This window comes from Lolium perenne, chromosome 7 (assembly GCF_019359855.2).
Source record: "Lolium perenne isolate Kyuss_39 chromosome 7, Kyuss_2.0, whole genome shotgun sequence".
Taxonomy (NCBI): Eukaryota; Viridiplantae; Streptophyta; class Magnoliopsida; order Poales; family Poaceae; genus Lolium; species Lolium perenne.
This window is the reverse complement of record NC_067250.2, coordinates 154,928,332-154,951,714: the sequence shown is the minus strand read 5'-3', so window position 1 is coordinate 154,951,714 and position 23,383 is coordinate 154,928,332.

The following is a 23,383-nucleotide window of genomic DNA, read 5'->3' as shown; positions in this document are numbered from 1 at the left end:
ACCGGTAGCTATGTGGTTCATCTCTCTCCTATGTACCCCAATACAATAATCTCATGAGCTGCTTTACATGATTGAGATTCATATGTGTTTGTATCACAATTCATCTATGTGCTACTCTAGCAAAGTTATTAAAGTAGTTCTATTCCTCCTGCACGTGTGTAATGGTGACAGTGTGTGCACCGTGTTAGTACTTGGTTTGTGCTATGATCATGATCTCTTGTAGATTATGGAGTTAACTATTGCTATGATAATATTGATGTGATCTATTCCTCCTACATATGCATGAAGGTGACAGTGTGCATGCTATGCTAGTACTCGGTTTAGTCTGTTGATCTATCTTACACTAAAGGTTACTTAAACATGAGCATTATTGTGGAGCTTGTTAACTCCGGCATTGAGGGTTCGTGTAATCCTACGCAATGTGTTCATCATCCAACAAAAGTGTAGAGTATGCATTTATCTATTCTGTTATGTGATCAATGTTGAGAGTGTCCACTAGTGAAAGTGTAATCCCTAGGCCTTGTTCCTAAATACTGCTGAGTTACTACTGCTTGTTTACTGTTTTACTGCATTACTACTGCTGCAATTCTACCACCATCAACTACACACCATCAAGCTATTTTCTGGCACCGTTGCTACTGCTCATATATATTCATACCACCTGTATTTCACTATCTCTTCGCCGAACTAGTGCACCTATTTGGTGTGTTGGGGACACAAGAGACTTCTTGCTTTGTGGTTGCAGGGTTGCATGAGAGGGATATCTTTGACCTCTTCCTCCCTGAGTTCGATAAACCTTGGGTATCCACTTAAGGGAAAACTTGCTGCTGTTCTACAAACCTCTGCTCTTGGAGGCCCAACACTGTCTACAGGAAAGGAGGGGGAACGTAGACATCACCTACTACATGGTATTTCTCCGCCATTTAAATTGCTTGAGTGCTACCTTTAAACAATTCAAAATGCTTCTCAATTTGTGTCAATGTTTTATAGCTCATGAGGAAGTATGTGGTGTTTTATCTTTCAATCTTGTTGGGCAACTTTCACCAATGGACTAGTGGCTTCATCCGCTTATCCAATAATTTTGCAAAAAGAGCTGGCAATGGGATTCCCAGTCCCAAATTAATTAACCAAAATAGACACTCCTCCATGGTATGTGATTGTTGGACGGCACCCGAAGGATTCGGTTAGCCATGGCTTGAGAAAGCAAAGGTGGGGAGGAGTGTCATCATAATAAAACTAAAATAAAAGGGCACTCCTTCATGGTATGAGATTGTTGGCAGGCACTGTTGGCGCGTAGTTGACGAGGGAGTTAGAAATCTCTTTGGTGTAGTTTTCCTTCGATTCCCCGGCAACGGCGCCAGAAATTTTGCTTGATGCGCGTGGTTGACGTGTTGTCTTTCCGTTCGACACGCGTCCGTTGGGAACCCCAAGAGGAAGGTGTGATGCGCACAGCGGCAAGTTTCCCTCAGTAAGAAACCAAGGTTTATCGAACCAGTAGGAGTCAAGAAGCACGTGAAGGTTGATGGCGGCGAGATGTAGTGCGGCGCAACACCAGGGATTCCGGCGCCAACGTGGAACCTGCACAACACAAACCAAGTACTTTTCCCCAACGAAACAGCGAGGTTGTCAATCTCACCGGCTTGCTGTAACAAAGGATTAGATGTATAGTGTGGAAGATGATTGTTTGCAGAAAACAGTAGAACAGTATTGCAGTAGATTGTATTTCAGTATAGAGAATTGGACCGGGGTCCACAGTTCACTAGAGGTGTCTCTCCCATAAGATAAACAGCATGTTGGGTGAACAAATTACAGTTGGGCAATTGACAAATAAAGAGGGCATGACCATGCACATACATATTATGATGAGTATAGTGAGATTTAATTGGGCATTACGACAAAGTACATAGACCGCTATCCAGCATGCATCTATGCCTAAAAAGTCCACCTTCAGGTTATCATCCGAACCCCCTCCAGTATTAAGTTGCTAACAACAGACAATTGCATTAAGTATTGCGCGTAATGTAATCAATAACTACATCCTCGGACATAGCATCAATGTTTTATCCCTAGTGGCAACAGCACATCCATAATCTTAGAGATTTCTGTCACTTCCCCAGATTCACGGAGACATGAACCCACTATCGAGCATAAATACCCCCTCTTGGAGTTAAGAGTAAAAACTTGGCCAGAGCCTCTACTAATAACGGAGAGCATGCAAGATCATAAACAACACATAGATATAAATTGATAATCAACATAACATGGTATTCTCTATTCATCGGATCCCAACAAACACAACATATATAATTACAGATAGATGGTCTTGATCATGTTCGGCAGCTCACAAGACCCGACAATTAAGCACAATGAGGAGAAGACAACCATCTAGCTACTGCTATGGACCCATAGTCCAGGGGTAGACTACTCACACATCACTCCGGAGGCGACCATGGCGGCGTAGAGTCCTCCGGGAGATGATTCCCCTCTCCGGCAGGGTGCCGGAGGCGATCTCCTGAATCCCCCGAGATGGGATTGGCGGCGGCGGTGTCTCTGGAAGGTTTTCCGTATCGTGCCTCTCGGTACTGGGGGTTTCGCGACGAAGGCTATTTGTAGGCGGAAGGGCAGGTCAAGGGGCGTCACGAGGGGCCCAGGAGACAGGGTGGCGCGGCCAAGGGTGGGGCCACGCCGCCTGCCCTCCTGGCCACCTCGTGGCCCCACTTCGTTGACTCTTCGGTCTTCTGGAAGCTTCGTGGCAAAATAGGACCCTGGGCGTTGATTTCGTCCAATTCCGAGAATATTTCCTTACTAGGATTTCTGAAACCAAAAACAGCAGAAACAAAGAATCGGCACTTCGGCATCTTGTTAATAGGTTAGTTCCAGAAAATGCACGAATATGACATAAAGTGTGCATAAAACATGTAGATATCATCAATAATGTGGCATGTAACATAAGAAATTATCGATACGTCGGAGACGTATCAGCATCCCCAAGCTTAGTTTCTGCTCGTCCCGAGCAGGTAAACGATAAACAAAGATAATTTCTGGAGTGACATGCCATCATAACCTTGATCATACTATTGTAAAGCATATGAGCTGAGATCAAATCATTCAAAGCAAGTATCTATATTGATATAAGAGATGATAATGCAAGAGTTAGACAAGCTAGAAGTTTTCATGAACTATTGCTTTAAAGACATGCAACCGTACAAAGTTCATTAAAGATGTATTAAGTATTCAGCATAGAAGTTCTATCCTTCATTCCAAGCATCAAGTAAATTTTCACAACATAAGAAGGATTCAGTCAAGTAAACATAAACATGAACGTCATGAATCAACTGTTTCGAAGTCTACTCAACCGGTGAGCGCAAGCATTTGGTATTAGCACCAGGATGTTACGGCATAAAGAACGTTAATGGGGGTTTGGAAGGCCAAATGGAAGAAAGGCTTGCAAAGCTGTAAATGACCATTAGACAAGAGGAAGCCTTATGATCGATGCTATGCAAGGAGTAGTGATTGCCATGCAACGGATGCACATAGAGCTATATGTGTATGAAAGCTCTCCAATGGAACTAGTGGGGGTGCATCCAACTTGGTTGCTCACGAAGACCTAGAGCTCTTTTGAGGAGGCTCATCATTGGAATATACAACCCAAGTTCTATAATGTAAATTCCCCACATAGTTATACTAGTAAAACATGAAAACTCTCTCATATGAATGTAGGTGCTAAACATGAGCATAAATGATGACTATGAATAATGCGGGTGCTAAAACATGAGCACAAGTGTGGATAAAAGATAGTAATGCTGCCCCCTTTTTCTTTATTCTCTTTTTTCTTCTTTTTTCTTCTTTTTTTTCTTTTTTTTTCTTTTCATTTTTTTCATTTTTCTTTCTTTTTTTTCTTTTTGATGGCCTCCACGGCTCTTTTCATTTTTAGGGGCAACATCCTAATTATGACAACACACTTTTTGGTACAAATAACTCATAATGAATGAAACATGATGTATGAAACTGTATGCCTCTGCCAGTGTAGCAGGATGTGCAATGATCTAGCGTAACATGGGTAAACCACACATCAGCTGTATATGATCATGCAAAGCAATATATAAATAATAAATGACAACATGGCATGTAATGTAAAATGGATGTTGCATGGCAATATATCTCGGAACAGTTAGGGAAATGCTGTGGTAGGTAGGTATGGTGGCTGTTTTGAGGAGATGTATGGGCTTATGTGTAGGAGAACAAGAGAAAGTTCCCCCACGGGTTTGGATGTACCGGCAAAGTATGCACAATTCTCAATGTGAGCAAAAGGCAATGCACAGTACCGAAGAGGCTAGCAAATTTGGATGGTGGAAGTGCCAAAAACCGTAGCTTAACATTAGTCAAAAAGAACTCACAAGCTTATTGCAAACAACTAGCAAGTTCATCATTAAGAGCATGATTAAAATTTACTCCAAGGAGGGCCGTTCACGGTGGCACAAGTACCCCGCTAGCTCCCTCGACCTTCAGCACAACTTAGTTATTACGATGAACTCTCAGACATGGAAAGCTATCAAGTCCAACTACGCCTTCAACTATTTAAATAGAGTTTGTAGTACGGCACAAGCTTAAAGACAACAATCCACTACTAATTTTAACTTATTTATCCCGCAAGCCTTACCATTTAAATACCTCAAAACATTTGCAAATAATCAAGTTATCAAAGTTCAATGTTCTACAAGTATTTTATTATACACTACCACATGCAACATTTCCCGTTTCCAACCATACAACAATTTAACGAAGATGAAACTTCGCCATGAATACTATGAGTAAAGCCTAAGGACATACTTGTCCATATGCTACAGCGGAGCGTGTCTCTCTCCCACACAAAGAATGCTAGGATCCATTTTATTCAAACAAAACAAAAACAAAAACAAACCGACGCTCCAAGCAAAGCACATAAGATGTGACGGAATAAAAATATAGTTTCAGGGGAGGAACCTGATAATGTTGTCGATGAAGAAGGGGATGCCTTGGGCATCCCCAAGCTTAGACGCTTGAGTCTTCTTGATATATGCAGGGGTGAACCACCGGGGCATCCCCAAGCTTAGAGCTTTCACTCTCCTTGATCATGTTGTATCATCTCCCTCTCTTGATACTTGAAAACTTCCTCCACACCAAACTCTAAACAACTCATTAGAGAGTTAGTGCACAATTAAAATATACATGTTCAGAGGTGACATAATCATTCTTAACACTTCAGGTCATTGCACAAAGCTCTGAAAGTCAATGGAATCGAAATATCCATCGAACATAACAAAACAGGCAATGCGAAATAAAAGGCAGAATCTGTCAAAACAGAACAGTTCGTAAAGACGAATTTTATTGAGGCACCAGACTTGCTCAAATGAAAATTCTCAAATTGAATGAAAGTTGCGTACATATCTGAGGATCACTCACGTAAATTGGCATAATTTTCTGAGTTACCTACAGAGAATTTTGCCCAGATTCGTGACAGCAAAGAAATCTGTTTCTGCGCAGTAATCCAAATCTAGTATGAACCTTACTATCAACGACTTTACTTGGCACAACAAAGCACAAAACTAAGATAAGGAGAGGTTGCTACAGTAGTAACAACTTCCAAGACTCAAATATAAAACAAAGGTACTGTAGTAAAAACATGGGTTGTCTCCCATAAGCGCTTTTCTTTAACGCCTTTCAGCTAGGCGCAGAAAGTGTATATCAAGTATTATCAAGAGACGAAGTATCAACATCATAATTTGTTCTAATAATAGAATCAAAAGGTAACTTCATTCTCTTTCTAGGGAAGTGTTCCATACCTTTCTTGAGAGGAAATTGATATTTAATATTACCTTCCTTCATATCAATGATAGCACCAACAGTTCGAAGAAAAGGTCTTCCCAATATAATGGGACAAGATGCATTGCATTCAATATCCAAGACAACAAAATCAACAGGGACAAGGTTGTTGTTAACGGTAATGTGAACATTATCAACTTTCCCCAAAGGTTTCTTTGTAGAATGATCAGCAAGATTAACATCCAAATAACAATTTTTCAATGGTGGCAAGTCAAGCATATTATAGATTTTCTTAGGCATAACAGAAATACTTGCACCAAGATCACATAAAGCATTACAATCAAAATCATTGACCTTTATCTTAATGATGGGCTCCCAACCATCTTCGAGCTTCCTAGGAATAGAAGCTTCGCTTTCTAATTTCTCTTCTCTAGCTTTTATGAGAGCATTTGTAATATGTTTCGTGAAAGCCAAATTTATAGCACTAGCATTAGGACTTTTAGCAAGTTTTTGTAAGAACTTTATAACTTCAGAGATGTGGCAATCATCAAAATTCAAACCATTATAATCTAAAGCAATGGGATCATCATCCCCAATGTTGGAAAAAAATTCAGCAGTTTTATCACGAGCGTTTAATAGTTTCAGGCAGTTTTTCGCGCTTTGCATTAGAAGTGGAAACATTGCTAACACCAATTCTTTTATTATTAATAGTAGGAGGTGCAGAAACTTGTGTAGCATTAGCATTACTAGTGGTGGTAATAGTCCAAACTTTAGCTATATTCTCTTCTTTTTCATTTTCTTCTTTTTCCCACCTAGCACGCAATTCGGCCATCAATCTTATATTCTCATTAATTCTAACTTGGATGGCATTTTCTGTAGTAACAATTTTATTATGATGATTTTCATTAGGCATAACTTTCGATTTCAAAAGATCAACATCAGCAGCAAGACTATCGACTTTAGAAGCAAGTATATCAATTTTCCCAAGCTTTTCTTCAACAGATTTGTTAAAAGCAGTCTGTGTACTAATAAATTCTTTAAGCATGGCTTCAAGTCCAGGGGGTGTGTTCCTATTATTATTGTAAGAATTCCCATAAGAATTACCATAGCCGTTGCCATTATTATAAGGATATGGCCTATAGTTGTTACTAGAATTGTTCCGGTAAGCATTGTTGTTGAAATTATTATTTTTAATGAAGTTTACATCAACATGTTCTTCTTGTGCAACCAATGAAGCTAACGGAACATTATTAGGATCAACATTAGTCCTATCATTCACAAGCATAGACATAATAGCATCAATCTTATCACTCAAGGAAGAGGTTTCTTCGACATAATTTACCTTCTTACCTTGTGGAGCTCTTTCCGTGTGCCATTCAGAGTAATTAATCATCATATTATCAAGAAGCTTTGTTGCTTCACCAAGAGTGATGGACATAAAGGTACCTCCAGCAGCTGAATCCAATAGGTTCCACGAAGAAAAATTCAGTCCTGCATAAAAGGTTTCGATGATCATCCAAGTAGTCAGTCCATGGGTTGGGCAATTTTTAACCAAAGATTTCATTCTTTCCCATGCTTGTGCAACATGCTCGGTATCCAATTGTTTAAAATTCATTATGCTACTCCTCAAAGATATAATTTTAGCAGGGGGATAATATCTACCAATAAAAGCATCCTTGCATTTAGTCCATGAATCAATACTATTCTTAGGCAGAGATAGCAACCAATCTTTAGCTCTTCCTCTTAATGAGAAAGGGAACAATTTTAATTTTATAATGTCACCATCTACATCTTTATACTTTTGCATTTCACAAAGTTCAACAAAATTATTAAGATGGGCAACAGCATCATCAGAACTAACACTAGAAAATTGCTCTCGCATAACAAGATTCAGTAAAGCAGGTTTAATTTCAAAGAATTCTGCTGTAGTAGCAGGTGGAGCAATAGGTGTGCATAAGAAATCATTATTATTTGTGGTTGTGAAGTCACACAACTTAGTAATTTCAGGAGTACCCATTTTAGCAACAGTAAATAAAGCAAACTAGATAAAGTAAATGTGAGTAACTAATTTTTTTTGTGTTTTTGATATAGCAAACAAGATAGCAAATAAAATAAAACTAGCAACTAATTTTTTTGTATTTTGATTTAGTGCAGCAAACAAAGTAGTAAATAAAACTAAGCAAGACAAAAACAAAGTAAAGAGATTGGGATGTGGAGACTCCCCTTGCAGCGTGTCTTGATCTCCCCGGCAATGGCGCCAGAAATTTTCTTGCTGGCGCGTAGTTGACGAGGGAGTTAGAAATCTCTTTGGTGTAGTTTTCCTTCGATTCCCCAGCAACGGCGCCAGAAATTTTGCTTGATGCGCGTGGTTGATGTGTTGTCTTTCCGTTCGACACGCCTCCGTTGGGAACCCCAAGAGGAAGGTGTGATGCGCACAGCGGCAAGTTTCCCTCAGTAAGAAACCAAGGTTTATCAAACCAGTAGGAGTCAAGAAGCACGTGAAGGTTGATGGCGGCGAGATGTAGTGCGGCGCAACACCAGGGATTCCGGCGCCAAAGTGGAACCTGCACAACACAAACCAAGTACTTTGCCCCAACGAAACAGCGAGGTTGTCAATCTCACCGGCTTGCTGTAACAAAGGATTAGATGTATAGTGTGGAAGATGATTGTTTGCAGAAAACAGTAGAACAGTATTGCAGTAGATTGTATTTCAGTATAGAGAATTGGACCGGGGTCCACAGTTCACTAGAGGTGTCTCTCCCATAAGATAAACAGCATGTTGGGTGAACAAATTACAGTTGGGCAATTGACAAATAAAGAGGGCATGACCATGCACATACATATTATGATGAGTATAGTGAGATTTAATTGGGCATTACGACAAAGTACATAGACCGCTATCCAGCATGCATCTATGCCTAAAAAGTCCACCTTCAGGTTATCATCCGAACCCCCTCCAGTATTAAGTTGCTAACAACAGACAATTGCATTAAGTATTGCGCGTAATGTAATCAATAACTACATCCTCGGACATAGCATCAATGTTTTATCCCTAGTGGCAACGGCACATCCATAATCTTAGAGATTTCTGTCACTTCCCCAGATTCACGGAGACATGAACCCACTATCGAGCATAAATACCCCCTCTTGGAGTTAAGAGTAAAAACTTGGCCAGAGCCTCTACTAATAACGGAGAGCATGCAAGATCATAAACAACACATAGATATAAATTGATAATCAACATAACATGGTATTCTCTATTCATCGGATCCCAACAAACACAACATATATAATTACAGATAGATGATCTTGATCATGTTCGGCAGCTCACAAGACCCGACAATTAAGCACAATGAGGAGAAGACAACCATCTAGCTACTGCTATGGACCCATAGTCCAGGGGTAGACTACTCACACATCACTCCGGAGGTGACCATGGCGGCGTAGAGTCCTCCGGGAGATGATTCCCCTCTCCGGCAGGGTGCCGGAGGCGATCTCCTGAATCCCCCGAGATGCGATTGGCGGCGGCGGCGTCTCTGGAAGGTTTTCCGTATCGTGGCTCTCGGTACTGGGGGTTTCGCGACGAAGGCTATTTGTAGGCGGAAGGGCAGGTCAAGGGGCGTCACGAGGGGCCCAGGACACAGGGTGGCGCGGCCAAGGGTGGGGCCGCGCCGCCTGCCCTCCTGGCCACCTCGTGGCCCCACTTCGTTGACTCTTCGGTCTTCTGGAAGCTTCGTGGCAAAATAGGACCCTGGGCGTTGATTTCGTCCAATTCCGAGAATATTTCCTTACTAGGATTTCTGAAACCAAAAACAGCAGAAAACAGCAACTGGCACTTCGGCATCTTGTTAATAGGTTAGTTCCAGAAAATGCACGAATATGACATAGAGTGTGCATAAAACATGTAGATATCATCAATAATGTGGCATGGAACATAAGAAATTATCGATACGTCGGAGACGTATCAGGCACCCGAGGATTCGGTTAGCCATGGTTTGTGAAAGAAAGGTTGGAAGGAGTGCCACACAAAAACAAAAATAAAATGGGAACCGATCTTTGAAGGTTTGTCTGGCAAGGGGGTTAGAGTGCCCACTACCATTCGTTGACAACAACAAACACCTCTCAAAACTTTACTTTTATGCTCTCTTTATGTTTTCAAAACCAAAGCTCTAGCACAAATATAGCAATCAATGCTTCCCTCTGCGAAGGGCCTTTCTTTTACTTTATGTTGAGTCAGTTTACCTACTTCCTTCCATCTTAGAAGCAAACACTTGTGTCAACTGTGCATTGATTCTTACATACTTGCTTATTTGCATTCATCATATTACTTTATGTTGACAATTATCCATGAGATATGCATGTTGAAAGTTGAAAGCAACTGCTGAAACTTAAATCTTCCTTTGTGTTGTTTCGATGCCTTTACTTTGAATTTATTGCTTTATGAGTTAACTCTTATGCAAGACTTTTGATGCTTGTCTTGAAAGTACTCTTCATGAAAAGTTTTGCTATATGTTATCTATTTGTTAGCAACTATAGATCATTGCCTTGGGTCACTTCATTCATTTCATATGCTTTGTAATAGTATGATCAAGGTTATGTAAGTAGCATGTCACTACAGAAATTATTCTTTTTATCGTTTACCTACTCGAGTACGAGTAGGAACTAAGCTTGGGGATGCTGATACGTCTCCAACGTATCCATAATTTCTGATGTTCCATGCTTGTTTTATGACAATACTTACATGTTTTGCTTGCACTTTATGATGATTTTATGCGTTTTCCGGAACTAACCTATTGACAAGATGCCACAGTGCCACTTCCTGTTTTCTGCTGTTTTTGGTTCCAGAAAGGCTGTTCGGGCAATATTCTCGGAATTCGACGAAACGAAGACCAAACATCATAGTTCACCGAGACGGACCAGGACACCGAAGGGGAGTCAGAGGGGAGGCCTGGGGCCCCCACACCATAGGGCCGCGCGGGCCAGCCCCTAGCCACGCCGGCCTATGGGGAGGGCACCCTGTTGCCCCTCCTGCGCCGCCTCTTCGCCTATATAAGCCTATTCGACCTAAAAACTCGAGACCTTTTGACAAAACTCCAGAAAGACTCCAGGGGCGCCGCCGCCATCGCGAAACTCCAATTCGGGGGACAGAAGTCTCTGTTCCGGCACCCTGCCGGGATGGGGAAGTGCCCCCGGAAGCCATCCCCATCGACGCCACCGCCTCCATCATGCTCCGTGAGTAGTTCCCCCATGGACTACGGGTTCTAGCAGTAGCTAGTTGGTACTCTCTATCCCATGTACTTCAATACAATGATCTCATGAGCTGCCTTACATGATTGAGATCCATCTGATGTAATCGGTGTTGTGTTTGTTGGGATCCGATGGATGATACATTATGATTAGTCTATCTATAAAGTTTGTGAAGTTATTGTTGCTGCAATCTTGTTATGCTTAATGCTTGTCACTAGGGCCCGAGTGGCATGATCTTAGATTTAATCTCTATACTTATTGCTTCGATTGTATCTACAAGTTGTATGCACATGTCGCTGTCCGGAACCAAAGGCCCCGAAGTGACAGAAATCGGGACAACCGGAGGGGATGGCGGTGATGTGAGGATCACATGTTTTCACGGAGTGTTAATGCTTTGCTCCGGTACTTTATTAAAAGGAGTACCTTAATATCCAGTAGATTCCCTTGAGGCCCGGCTGCCACCGGCTGGTAGGACAAAAGATGTTGTACAAGTTTCTCATTGCGAGCACGTATGACTATATATGGAAAACATGCCTACATGATTAATGAATTGATGTTCTATCTTAATGCTTTATCAATCCTATCAATTGCCCAACTGTAATTTGTTCACCCAACACTTGTCACTTGTTATTGGAGAGTTACCACTAGTGTAGATCGCTGGGAACCCCGGTCCATCTCTCATCATCATATACTCGTTCTATATGTCATTGGAAGTAGTATCAACTATTTTCTGGTGCCATCACCTCTGTGTTATTGCTACTGCTGCTGTGTTACTGTTACTATTGCTCTCGTACTACTGTTGCTTTCACATCACCCCTGTTACTAGTGCTTTTCTAGGTGCAGCTGAATTGACAACTCAGTTGTTAAGGCTTATAAGTATTCTTTACCTCCCCTTGTGTCGAATCAATAAATTTGGGTTTTACTTCCCTCGAAGACTACCGCGATCCCCTATACTTGTGGGTTATCATGGCTCAAGACGCCAAAGATAGCGCCGGCTAGCCATGGCCGACGCTGATGAACTCCAGGAGCAGCAAATTCCAGCGTGCGACGCGCACGCCCGTCGTCTCCCTGCCAAACTCCAAATCGAAGATCATTAGATCCCTCTTCCCTCCTCTGTCTATCACCACGACCGTTGGAGGCATACACAGATCCTTGCAATTTGTGATCCGGCCCTCGAGCTTTATTGAAAGGAGTGGGTGGAGGACTCCGCTCGTCGCCATCTCCGACCGCCGGAGCTCAGCAGTGAAGAAGAGAACCTCCCTATTCCAGCCGGAGTAGCTCGCTACCTCCAGCCAAAACCAGCCCTCTGGCATGACGCCAAACTGGCACCAAGGCCAACAACTACATCTAATCCTATAGTAATATACAAAGCGGCCTCCTCTCCCTTTCCAACTCCGGTCGGCGAGGCCGCCGGAGCGGGGAGGGAGAGGAGTCGTGTCCCGGTTAGCTACTCTCAAGGGGGAGGGCACTGTTCACCACTGAGAGCGGTGTGGGGGGGAAACGATTCTCCACACTTTACATGTCTGTTTCAGCCAGGCTTCAGCCAAGGTAGCTGTATAGATTGCTCTAGCAATATATGTGGATGGTGATGTTTTTTTCAGTGATGATCCATTTTGTCAAAACATTTCAGTGTGCAGTTTGAGTTGCAGAGTACATTTCCATCAATAAACTTGGGATTCCTATTTCCATGTGAAGTGTATGTTAACATTTTCCAGATCTCTCATTCTTATTGTTGATCAAGTTTCTTAGCACTAGCTTCAGTTCATAGAGACATATTGTTTTTTTGGTTCATCGTGACATATGGATGGATGTAGACCAATGCATCAGGCACCGATGTAGGCCAATTTATGTTGGTCCGTTGTGTTCCAGCTCCAATTATGCCATCCATGAGATATCCGGAATATTGATCATGAATTGGGAATTGGGAATTGGTATTACTGGTATGCTCCTTATTGTGGAAATTTTGATGTGATAAATTCGGTGAAAGGTTGTAGGTTGTTCCTTCGGTGTGGAGCACCACGGTGGCGAGTACGATTCGGTGGGTGGGAAAAAGATTTCTTCTTCCATTTTTTCGTCCATCCTAACCTTCCCAACCCTATATCAACTTCAGTCAAATTTGATGCGGATTTGTCGCCGAAGATCTCAGTGTCATTAGTGTTTTAGAGCAACCATGTATTTTATTTATAGAAAATCAAGTTACATAATAAACATGGAAAGTGAAAAATAGGTCAGAAAAGGAGAAAACATATTTCCTAAAAACTTTGCAGATAAAATCCTAGAAGATAGAAAAATCCAGAACTATCCCTAGGGTTCCCGCACTCGCCGAAACTAGCGGCCACCGCCAACCTTCGACTCTGCCTAAGCACACACGTGAGGAGATGATGTGAAGGAGATATGCCCTAGAGGCAATAATAAAGTGGTTATTATTTATATCTTTATGTTTATGATAAATGTTTATATATCATGCTATAATTGTATTAACCGAAACATTAGTACATGTGTGATATGTAGACAACAAGAAGTCCCTAGTATGCCTCTTAAACTAGCTTGTTGATTAATGGATGATTAGTTTCATAATCATGAACATTGGATGTTATTAATAACAAGGTTATATCATTATATGAATGATGTAATGGACACACCCAAATTAAGCGTAGCATAAGATCTCGTCATTAAGTTATTTGCTATAAGCTTTCGATACATAGTTACCTAGTCCTTATGACCATGAGATCATGTAAATCACTTATACCGGAAAGGTACTTTGATTACACCAAACACCACTGCGTAAATGGGTGGCTATAAAGGTGGGATTAAGTATCCGGAAAGTATGAGTTGAGGCATATGGATCAACAGTGGGATTTGTCCATCCCGATGATGGATAGATATACTCTGGGCCCTCTCGGTGGAATGTCATCTAATGTCTTGCAAGCATATGAATGAGTTCATAAGAGACCACATACCACGGTACGAGTAAAGAGTACTTGTCAGGAGACGAGGTTGAACAAGGTATAGAGTGATACCGAAGATCAAACCTCGGACAAGTAAAATATCGCGTGACAAAGGGAATTGGTATTATATGTGAATGGTTCATTCGATCACTAAAGTCATCGTTGAATATGTGGGAGCCATTATGGATCTCCAGATCCCGCTATTGGTTATTGGTCGGAGTGAGTACTCAACCATGTCCGCATAGTTCACGAACCGTAGGTTGACACACTTAAAGTTGGATGTTGAAATGGTAGTACTTGAATATGGAATGGAGTTCGAATATTTGTTCGGAGTCCCGGATGAGATCCCGGACATCACGAGGAGTTCCGGAATGGTCCGGAGAATAAGATTCATATATAGGATGTCATTTTATGTGAATTAAAATGTCGCGGAAGGTTCTATGGAAGGTTCTAGAAAGTTCTAGAAAAGTCCGGAAGAAACCACCAAGGAAGGTGGAGTCCACATGGGACTCCACCTCCATGGCCGGCCAACCCTAGTGGGGGAGGAGTCCCAAGTGGACTCCCCCTTAGGGGGCCGGCCACCCCCCCATATGGGAGGTGGAACTCCCACCTCTAGTGGGAGTCCTAGCTTGGCTAGGTTTCCCCTCCATATGGAAGGTTTTTGGTTCGGGTCTTATTCGAAGACTTGGAGACCAACTCTTGGGGATCCACCTATATAATGAGGGGCCAAGGGAGGGGGCCGGCCACCCCAAGACCACAAGCTGGCCGCCCCCCTTGAAGTGGCCGGCCACCCCCTCCCAAACCCTAGCCGCCCCCCTCTCCTCCATATCTCCCGCGTAGCTTTAGCGAAGCTCCGCCGGAGTTCTCCACCGCCACCGACACCACGCCGTCGTGCTGTCGGATTCAAGAGGAGCTACTACTTCCTCTGCCCGCTGGAACGGGAGGTGGACGTCGTCTTCATCAACAACCGAACGTGTGACCGAGTACGGAGGTGCTGCCCGTTCATGGCGCCGGAACCGATCGTGATCAAGATCTTCTACGCGCTTTTGCAAGTGGCAAGTGAACATCTACCGCAGCAACAAGAGCCTCCTCTTGTAGGCTTTGGAATCTCTTCAAGGGTGAGACTCGATATCCCCTCGTTGCTACCGTCTTCTAGATTGCATCTTGGCTTGGATTGCGTGTTCGCGGTAGGAAATTTTTTTTGTTTTCTATGCAACGTTATCCTACAGTGGTATCAGAGCCGTGTCTATGCATAGATGGTTGCACGAGTAGAACACAATGGTTTTGTGGGCATTGATGCTCTTGTTATCTTTAGTTTGAGTACTTTGCATCTTTGTGGCATAGTGGGATGAAGCGGCTCGGACTAACTTTACATTACCGCGTTCATGAGACTTGTTCCTCGTTCGACATGCAACTTGTATTGCATAAGAGGCTTTGCGGGTGTCTGTCTCTCCTACTATAGTGAAGATTCAATTTACTCTTCTATTGAAAACATTAGTATCAACGTTGTGGTTCATGTTCGTAGGTAGATTAGATCTCTCTCGAAAACCCTAAACCACGTAAAATATGCAAACCAAATTAGAGACGTCTAACTTGTTTTTGCAGGGTTTGGTGATGTGATATGGCCATAATGTGATGATGAATATGTATGAGATGATCATTATTGTATTGTGGCAACCGGCAGGAGCCTTATGGTTGTCTTTAAATTTCATATTGAGTAGTATTTCAAAGTAGTTGTAATAGTTGCTACATGGAGGACAATCATGAAGACGACGCCATTGACCTTGACGCTACGCCGACGATGATGGAGATCATGCCCGAAGATGATGGAGATCATGTCCGTGCTTTGGAGATGAAGATCAAAGGCGCAAAGACAAAAGGGCCATATCATATCACATATGAACTGCATGTGATGTTAATCCTTTTATGCATCTTATTTTGCTTAGATCGCGACGGTAGCATTATAAGATGATCCCTCACTAAAATCTCAAGATAATAAAGTGTTCATCCTTAGTAGCACCGTTGCCAAGACTTGTCGTTTCGAAGCATCTCGTGATGATCGGGTGTGATAGAATCAACAAGTGCATACAACGGGTGCAAGACAGTTTTGCACATGCGGATACTAAGGTGGCCTTGACGAGCCTAGCATGTACAGACATGGTCTCGGAACACGTGATACCGAAAGGTAGAGCATGAATCATATGGTTGATATGATGAACACTTTGAGTGTTTGCCATTGAAATCACACCTTGTCTCGTGATGATCGGACATAGGTGCGGTGGATTTGGTTCGTGTGATCACTAAGACAATGCGAGGGATATTGTTTTGAGTGGGAGTTCACCTAGATTTTTTTAATTATGTTGAATTAAAATTTGAACTCAATTTGTCATAAACTTAGTCTAAACTTTTGCAAATATATGTTGTAGAGATGGCGTCCCCAATCAATTTTAATCAGTTCCTAGAGAAAGAGAAACTTAAGAACAACGGTAGCAACTTCACCGACTGGTTCCGTCATGTAAGGATCTTCCTCTCTGGCGGAAATCTGCAATATGTGCTTGATGCACCGCTAGGTGACCCTCCTGCAGAAACTGAAACCGATGAAGTAAAAGCTGTTTACGAGACTCGAAAAATTCGGTACTCTCAAGTTCAGTGTGCCATCCTGTGCAGTCTGGAATCCGATCTTCAAAAACGTTTTGAGCACCACGATCCTCATGAGTTGATGAAAGAGCTGAAAGCTATTTTTGAAACTCATGCGGCCGTGGAATGCTATGAAGCATCGAAACAATTCTTCTTTGCATGATGGAAGAAGGCAGCTCCGTTAGTGAGCACATGCTCGCCATGACCGGGCATGCGAAGAAACTCGATGACTTGGGAATAGTGATTCCTAACAGACTGGGGATTAATCGTGTCCTTCAATCACTGCCACCAAGTTACAAGAACTTTGTGATGAACTACAATATGCAGAACATGAACAAGGAGTTACCTGAACTCTTTGGCATGCTAAAAGCTGCTGAGATTGAGATCAAGAAAGAGCACCAAGTGTTGATGGTCAACAAGACCACCAGTTTCAAGAAACAGGGCAAGTCTAAGGGAAAATTCAAGAAGGGTGGCAAGAAAGCTGCCACGCCTCCTATGAAACCTAAGAACGGCCCTAAGCACGATGCTGAGTGTTATTATCGCAAGGAGAAGGGACACCGGAAGCGTAATTGCTCCAAGTATCTGGCTGATCTGAAGAGCGGCCTTGTCAAGAAGAAGAAAGAAGGTATATCTGATATACATGTTATAGATGTTTATCTCACCGGTTCTCATTCTAGTACACAGGTATTTGATACTGGTTCGGTTGCTCATATCTGTAACTCGAAATAGGAACTAAAGAATAAACGAAGACTACTGAAAGATGAAGTGACGATGCGCGTTGGAAATGGATCCAAAGTCGATGTGATCGCTGTCGGCACACTTCCTCTACATCTACCTTCGGGATTAGTTTTAAGCCTAAATAATTGTTATTTTGTACCCGCGTTGAGCATGAACATTATATCTGGATCTTGTTTAATGCAAGACGGTTATTCATTCAAGTCTGAGAATAATGGTTGTTCTATTTTTATGAATAATATCTTTTATGGTCGAGCACCACAAAAGAATGGCTTATTTCGTTAGATCTCGATAGTAGTGATACGCATATACATAACATTGATGCTAAGCGAATTAAATTGAATGATAATTCTACTTATATGTGGCACTTGTCGTCTTGGTCATATTGGAGTGAAACGCATGAAGAAACTCCATCTTGATGGATTACTTGAATCACTTGACTTTGAGTCACTTGATAGATGCGAAGCATGTCTAATGGGAAAAATGACAAAGACTCCATTTTCTGGTATGATGGAGCGAGCCATCGACTTATTGGAAATCATACATACCGATGTATGTGGACCAATGAGCGTAGCATCGCGCGGTGGTTATCGTTATGTTCTAACCTTCACAGATGATCTGAGTAGATATGGGTATATCTATTTCATGAAACATAAATCCGAAACCTTCGAGAAGTTTAAGGAATTCCAAAGTGAAGTAGAAAATCAACGTAACAAGAAGATCAAATTTCTACGATCTGATCGTGGAGGTGAATATCTGAGTTATGAGTTTGGCATGCATTTAAAGAAATGCGGAATACTTTCACAATTGACACCGGGAACACCACAACGTAACGGTGTGTCCGAATGTCGTAATCGAACTCTCTTAGATATGGTTCATTCTATGATGTCTCTTACTGATTTGCCGTTATCATTTTGGAGTTATGCATTAGAGACAGCCGCATTCACTTTAAATAGAGCACCATCAAAATCCGTAGAAATGACACCGTATGAATTATGGTTTAATAAGAAACCTAAGCTGTCGTTCCTGAAAGTTTGGGGTTGCGAAGCCTATGTAAAGAAGTTACAACCGGACAAGCTAGAACCCAAAGCGGAGAAATGCGTCTTCATAGGATACCCTAAGGAAACTATAGGGTATACTTTCTATCACAAATCCGAAGGCAAAATCTTTGTTACTAAGAACGGAACCTTTCTTGAGAAAGAATTTCTCACTAAAGAAGTGACTGGAAGAAAAGTAGAACTCGATGAGATTGATGAATCTATACTCGTTGATCAGAGTAGCGCGATGCGGAAGTTGTACCAGTACCGCCTACACCGGCAACAGAGGAAGCTAATGATAATGATCATGAAACTTCGAACGAGGAAACTGCGAACCTCGCAGATCGACAAGGGAACGTACCACTCCTGATTGGTATGATCCTTGTCTAAATGTCATGATTGTGGATAACAATGATGAGGACCCTGCGACGTATGAAGAAGCGATGATGAGCCCAGATTCCAACAAATGGCAAGAAGCCATGAAATCCGAAATGGGATCCATGTATGATAACAAAGTATGGACTTTGGTAGACTTACCTGATAGCCGAAAGGCTGTCGAGAATAAATGGATCTTCAAGAGAAAAACAGATGCTGATGGTAATATTACTGTCTATAAAGCTCGACTTGTCGCAAAGGGTTTCTGACAAATTCAAGGAGTTGACTACGATGAGACTTTCTCACCTGTAGCGAAGCTAAAATCTGTGAGGATTTTGTTGGCAATAGCTGCATTTTTCGATTATGAGATTTGGCAGATGGATGTCAAAACGGCGTTCCTTAATGGAGACATTGAGGAAGAGTTGTATATGGTACAACCCAAAGGTTTTGTCGATCCTAAAAATGCTGACAAAGTATGCAAACTTCAGCGTTCAATCTATGGACTGAAGCAAGCATCAAGAAGTTGGAACCGACGCTTTGATAAGGTGATCAAAGACTTCGGGTTTATACAGTGTCATGGAGAGGCCTGTATTTACAAGAAAGTGAGTGGGAGCTCTGTAGCATTCCTGATATTATATGTAGATGACATATTGTTGATCGGGAATGATATAGAACTATTAAGCAGTGTTAAAGGTTATTTGAATAATAGTTTTTCAATGAAAGACCTTGGTGAAGCATCGTATATATTAGGCATCAAGATTTATAGAGATAGATCAAGATGCCTAATAGGGCTATCACAAAGTACATATCTGGACAAGATTCTAAAGAAGTTTAGAATGGACGAAAGTAAGAAAGGGTTCTTACCTATGTTACCAGGCAAAGTCTTGAGTAAGACTCAAGGACCGGCTATGGCAGAAGAAAGAGAAAGGATGAGTAATATCCCCTATGCCTCGGCAGTAGGATCTATCATGTATGCCATGCTATGTACTAGACCGGATATAGCACATGCTGTTAGTTTGACTAGCAGGTATCAAAGTGATCCAGGAATGGAACACTGGACAGCGGTCAAGAATATCCTGAAGTACTTGAAAAGAACTAAGGATATGTTTCTTTGTTATGGAGGTGACCAAGAGCTCGTTGTAAGTGGTTACACCGATGCAAGTTGGAACACTGATCCTGATGACTCTAAGTCACAATATGGGTACGTGTTTATATTGAATGGTGCTGCGATAAGCTGGGCAAGCTCGAAGCAGTGCACGGTGGCGAAGTCTTCAACAGAATCAGAGTACATAGTGGCTTCAGAGGCTTCATCAGAAGCGGTATGGATGAAGAGGTTCATTGTAGAGCTCGGTGTGGTTCCTAGTGCATTGGACCCATTAATCATTTACTGTGATAACATGGGTGCCATCGCCAATGCACAAGAGCCAAGGTCACACAAGAGGCTGAAGCATATCAAGCTGCGTTACCACTCGATTCGCGAGTACATCGAAGATGGAGAAGTAAAGATTTTCAAAGTACACACTGATCTGAATGTAGCAGATCCGTTGACTAAAGCTCTCCCTAGGGCAAAGCATGACCAACACCAGAATGCCATGGGTGTTAGGTATATTATAATGTAATCTAGATTATTGACTCAAGTGCAAGTGGGAGACTGAAGGAGATATGCCCTAGAGGCAATAATAAAGTGGTTATTATTTATATCTTTATGTTTATGATAAATGTTTATATATCATGCTATAATTGTATTAACCGAAACATTAGTACATGTGTGATATGTAGACAACAAGAAGTCCCTAGTATGCCTCTTAAACTAGCTTGTTGATTAATGGATGATTAGTTTCATAATCATGAACATTGGATGTTATTAATAACAAGGTTATATCATTATATGAATGATGTAATGGACACACCCAAATTAAGCGTAGCATAAGATCTCGTCATTAAGTTATTTGCTATAAGCTTTCGATACATAGTTACCTAGTCCTTATGACCATGAGATCATGTAAATCACTTATACCGGAAAGGTACTTTGATTACACCAAACACCACTGCGTAAATGGGTGGCTATAAAGGTGGGATTAAGTATCCGGAAAGTATGAGTTGAGGCATATGGATCAACAGTGGGATTTGTCCATCCCGATGATGGATAGATATACTCTGGGCCCTCTCGGTGGAATGTCGTCTAATGTCTTGCAAGCATATGAATGAGTTCATAAGAGACCACATACCACGGTACGAGTAAAGAGTACTTGTCAGGAGACGAGGTTGAACAAGGTATAGAGTGATACCGAAGATCAAACCTCGGACAAGTAAAATATCGCGTGACAAAGGGAATTGGTATTATATGTGAATGGTTCATTCGATCACTAAAGTCATCGTTGAATATGTGGGAGCCATTATGGATCTCCAGATCCCGCTATTGGTTATTGGTCGGAGTGAGTACTCAACCATGTCCGCATAGTTCACGAACCGTAGGGTGACACACTTAAAGTTGGATGTTGAAATGGTAGTACTTGAATATGGAATGGAGTTCGAATATTTGTTCGGAGTCCCGGATGAGATCCCGGACATCACGAGGAGTTATGGAATGGTCCGGAGAATAAGATTCATATATAGGATGTCATTTTATGTGAATTAAAATGTCGCGGAAGGTTCTATGGAAGGTTCTAGAAAGTTCTAGAAAAGTCCGGAAGAAACCACCAAGGAAGGTGGAGTCCACATGGGACTCCACCTCCATGGCCGGCCAACCCTAGTGGGGGAGGAGTCCCAAGTGGACTCCCCCTTAGGGGGCCGGCCACACCCCCCATATGGGAGGTGGAACTCCCACCTCTAGTGGGAGTCCTAGCTTGGCTAGGTTTCCCCTCCATATGGAAGGTTTTTGGTTCGGGTCTTATTCGAAGACTTGGAGACCAACTCTTGGGGATCCACCTATATAATGAGGGGCCAAGGGAGGGGGCTGGCCACCCCAAGACCACAAGCTGGCCGCCCCCCTTGAAGTGGCCGGCCACCCCCTCCCAAACCCTAGCCGCCCCCCTCTCCTCCATATCTCCCGCGTAGCTTTAGCGAAGCTCCGCCGGAGTTCTCCACCGCCACCGACACCACGCCGTCGTGCTGTCGGATTCAAGAGGAGCTACTACTTCCGCTGCCCGCTGGAATGGGAGGTGGACGTCGTCTTCATCAACAACCGAACGTGTGACCAAGTACGGAGGTGCTGCCCGTTCATGGCGCCGGAACCGATCGTGATCAAGATCTTCTACGCGCTTTTGCAAGCGGCAAGTGAACGTCTACCACAGCAACAAGAGCCTCCTCTTGTAGGCTTTGGAATCTCTTCAAGGGTGAGACTCGATATCCCCTCGTTGCTACCGTCTTCTAGATTGCATCTTGGCTTGGATTGCGTGTTCGCGGTAGGAAATTTTTTTGTTTTCTATGCAACGTTATCCTACACGATGAGCCTCCACCATTGCCAGATCCGAAGAAGCACCATCGCCAACGAAGTTTTATGAGTCGATGAACAAGCCCACTACAACTAACGAGGCACATGTCGTTGTGGCACGTCGACCGGGGGACGTCCCCGTGTTTTCTTGAACCAAGATCCACAACATCTCATCGACGAAATCGAGGAACAACGATAGATGCATCGCCTCCGGACCAAGATACTCGCTCCAGAGCATCCACCTCGCCCCGATCCCCAGCGTCGTCGTGGAAAACGATGAACGCTAGCGACCCATCGAGAAACAGATCTCGCCAAATCTGAAGAGCGGCGAGAAAACAAGCTGCTCATATGAAGAATCGACAAGCAAACGGTGGCATAAACTCAGAGATGCCGCCATGAAGGTCCCCACTGGTGTGAGAGTGTAGTTGAGGCATACTTATCCTCCCCGGACGACACTCCCACCACCCCAACGATAAACCACAACAGATAAACCATAACCCTAACTACGGAGCGGAGGAACGAGGTCCCCCTTCTCTCTTACCGCCGGAGCGGCAAGGAAGGAGAGGGAACCAACATCTTGGCTGGTGGAGATGGGAGGAAGATGGCCCACCGCCGCCAAGGAGATTATGAGCGGACGCAGTCTCTATCTTAGTGTCATTAGTGTTGAAGTGGATGGTCTAAACTATAATTAAATACTGAAAAATGTAAAATTCTACTATAGGAGTGAGATGCTCTTTAAAAAATCTTAAAGTCACTAACATTGTTGCAACTAAAATCATAGCTCAATTGTACCGATGAAAAGTTGTACCGATGAAAAGTGAAGGACATATTTAATATAAGATCAATTCAAACTTTATAACTCGGTGCCTTGGTCATATCAACCCAACAAGGGCATACTTTAATTGTTTTCTCGTTACACCATTTTAACTCCCGTTGCAACGCACAGGCATATTTCCTAGTCTATACCTAATAATAAAGAAAATAAGGTTTCTTGTCCGTCCGTCCAAAATTTTACCTATTTGCCCTTCCACAAAATATGTATTTACTAAGACTACTGCCGCAAAGTAAAATAACGTTCCATTATAGACAGTCAGAAGTAAGTCTTCTTCCCCCAATCCTCATCATCTCTCTCTCCGCACCTAGCGCCGCCCCCGACACTCGATCCCTGA